Here is a 3,338-nt window from a genome sequence, read left to right on the forward strand (position 1 = left end):
TGAGTGTGTTTGTATTTATAAGTATTTTATATGAAAACGAAAGAACAGAGAGTTTAAAAATTTTTTGCTTATAGTTTCATATGATAATTTTAGTACCACACGCCAACATTGGATGCCAGCTTTGGATGTAATACGTGGCTTGATTTATTACCACCAGTTGGGCCTTGGTGTTTGAAAGCATACTCACTCTGTTGTAAACATCCTTGGTCCAGGCTATTGATCTAACGTTTACTCATGAACAGTAGCGTAGCTAATGATGGTGGTGGGGCACCTGCTCTAAATGACTTTTTATGGGGGCGGTACATTTGGTCTGTTGTATAATCCTATGTAGGTTACGGAGTCCAAGGAAGGATGCGACAAAGTGAAGGGCTGTCCCACGGGAGTACATACTCTAGCTATACCACAGCCCCTGAGTTGTGATATTTTTACCGATTTCTTATAGGGTGTCCTACAAAATGAGAGCTGCCCTTCTTCTGACATAACCATGGAAAGAAAAAAATGGAAAAAAGAGAAGAAAATTGAAGCACTTCTCGTGGAAATTTTGTTCTAGATGATATAATAGTAACGAATCAAGGAAGGAGCCTCTACGTGACGCTTGACCTTCTAGAAGTAGAAGCCAGATCTTTCTTGAATCTAAAGGTCACATTGGATAATGTAGATCAGTGATTCTCAACCAGGGTCCATGAGGTCTCTGAGGGTCCTTATAAAATTTTAGGGGTCCATGCAGCAAAATAGAATGTTATGGATCCACAATAGTATTTTAAGGGCCTCTGGGAAAATTTTGATTTAGATGTATGTATTGGTATGTATTGCAAGAAACAGCTAAGCATCTTCCTCTAGCATTTTACTTAGTTCAACCCAAACAAGTTAATGTATGAATAACAAAATAGGAATTTTAAAAGAAGCTTCTATAAAACTAGTTTTTAAACATCATTTGGCTAGTGTGGGTCCACCAGAATAAAATAGTAATCAAAGGGATTCATAGAGGAAAAGTGGTTAAAAACTTCTGATGTAGATCAACCAAGATACCCTATATCTGAGTAAAAGAGGGAGAGAGGGGTCACTGTTGAATCACTTTTGAGCATGTCTAGTCGCCTTGGTTGTTGATTACACATAGATTAGCGCTGATCGAGTAGATTTGTTCCAAGTGTATTCCAATCATGACCAGTCCACCTTTTTAAGGATGTTTAGGATTAAAATACCTAATGCGTTCTTTCCTTTTTTTTCAAGTTTGGGAGTGGCTTTAGAGAGACTTGGCTGCTATGTCTAGCAGGTTGGGCAACCACGTAAAGATTCTCTAGTTGGCTTCATACTGTGTAGTGCATAGCAGAGTCAACAAACATCGTACGGGGAGCTTCTGCGGTATCTCAAGGCTATCGTGCTATCATGACCCAAAATTCTAGCTTTCACCACTAAAAAATAAAGTAAAAAAAAAAAATGTTTACAGCGACAGTAACATTTTAAAAGCTGTAACATGTGCAATTGTCAAAATTTCTTTGCATATTAGAGCCTATTCAGTGAACATTTATTCATACATGAAGAGAAAAAAAGGAAGATAAGACAACGAGAAGGAAAGAGAAAAGAAATGTATGAATGTGTGTGTGCGTGTGTGTAACTGAGCGGGAAGGGGAAGGGAGAAAGGGAAGGAGAATAGTAGAAAGATGATAGTGAAGGAGGGAGATATAGAAGAGAGAGAGAGAGTGTAAGAAGGTGATAAATAAGGGTGTGGTTGCAAACGAGGGAAAGGAAGCATGTTTTGGTGCGCGTGCGCACATGTGTCTGTTTATGTGATTCTGCTGAACAAATATACTACAGGGCTACAAAAGAAAACCGGAGAAAGACAGATAATGACACGGAGAGAGAGAGAGAGAGAGAGAGAGAGAGAGAGCCCAAATTTTGGAACGGTTCGTTAGAAAGTGCATAAGGTTCAGACATATTGCCTCTATAAGTAAGTGAGCTTGCTATTACTTCCTGCCGAAACTGAGTTAGATAGATAAATGAAAGAAAGTATATTCGAAAGACAGAAAATAAATCTAGGAAGCCGGAGCAGAAAAAGAAAAAGCAGAGACTATAAAAACCTGTTCAAAATGAACGAAGGTAGAAAAAATTAATGCAAAAAAAAGAAAGAAAGAAAGAAGAGAAAGGAGACAAATATGCAAGAAAGAACGAGAGAAAAGAAGAATGGGGATCTTTCTGATTTGGCGGACACCATTTTTTATTTAGTTTTTATTTAGTGCGTTTTCTACCGAAACACATTAAAACTTCGTATACTTGTATATTTTGTCTTATAGAACAGAGAAAAAAATTTATATTCGAAGTTATTTCATGTTAAAGATTGTCGTATTTCGGTAATTTCAACCAATGAAAAATAAAATAAAATGAAATGAAAACAAATCAAAGAAAGAAAAAAGAATGAAAACAAGGTCGCTAACCTCTACATGTCGACATGTTTTTCGAGTTCAGGCTCACCGCTGCGCGTTATAAGGTGAGCTCACTATTGGAGCTGAGACTTAAAATGAACAATGAAGAGGGAATATCATTGCATGTTTGATTGAATGATTTTGGAAATGAATAAACGAACGAAGGAAAGGAAACCTAAAAACAAAAGAATGCTTGACTGAAACAAGAAGGTAAAAAAAAAAAAGACAGAAAAAGGAACAAGGGAGTGAGGACCAAATTGTACATCAGTTGCAGTTGTATTTGGTAGGAAGTAAGCAGGACATATCTCTGGAATTAAATGTCCAGATGGTTTTTCTCATTACCACTGACATGTCTCTAAACAAACTTCTATACTCATGCTCGGCGCGCGTGTAAACTGAGAAACGATTGGGTATATAGTATCCCAGTGACCTCCCTTGATAGTGGGTTAACTTTACGATATTCGTTGACATGGCGTGTCATTTTGCTTATTACTTCTTGCGATTTTCTCTCTTTATTCCTGTTGCTTAACATCAGCGAATGCGTTCGAGATTACATTTATCTAATGTTCCCTTTACTGCATGATTTGAACGAGATTTGTCAGTCAATTTCATAGCAAGATGAATTACCGCGTAAGTGGCTTTCTTTTTGTATGGCTCATCAGTTTTTTACTGTGTTTGTTAGAATGGCAAAATTAAAAGAAAATTTATTTGACATTATCAAAGAGGAAAAAATTAATCTTTGGTATTTAATTAGAAAGAAAGAACAAAAGAATTGCAAAAGCTGTTTAAGTACAATCAGCCGTCACTCGCGATCGTGTATGACTTAGCAACATGTACATGCACCAGGACGAAAGACTATCTATAATATTCAGTCGTATTTATATATATATATATATATATATATATACAGAGAGAGAG

General features: G+C 36.6%; 1 protein-coding gene across 1 annotated transcript in view; it reads right to left on the reverse strand.

Annotated features, from left to right (window-relative positions):
* The window catches only part of LOC106870007 (delta-like protein 1), an 89,357-nt gene that overhangs the window by 21,142 nt on the left and 64,877 nt on the right, over positions 1 to 3,338 (reverse strand). The window lies entirely within an intron of this gene.

The sequence above is a fragment of the Octopus bimaculoides genome, chromosome 13 (genome assembly GCF_001194135.2).
Source record: "Octopus bimaculoides isolate UCB-OBI-ISO-001 chromosome 13, ASM119413v2, whole genome shotgun sequence".
Classification (NCBI taxonomy): Eukaryota; Metazoa; Mollusca; class Cephalopoda; order Octopoda; family Octopodidae; genus Octopus; species Octopus bimaculoides.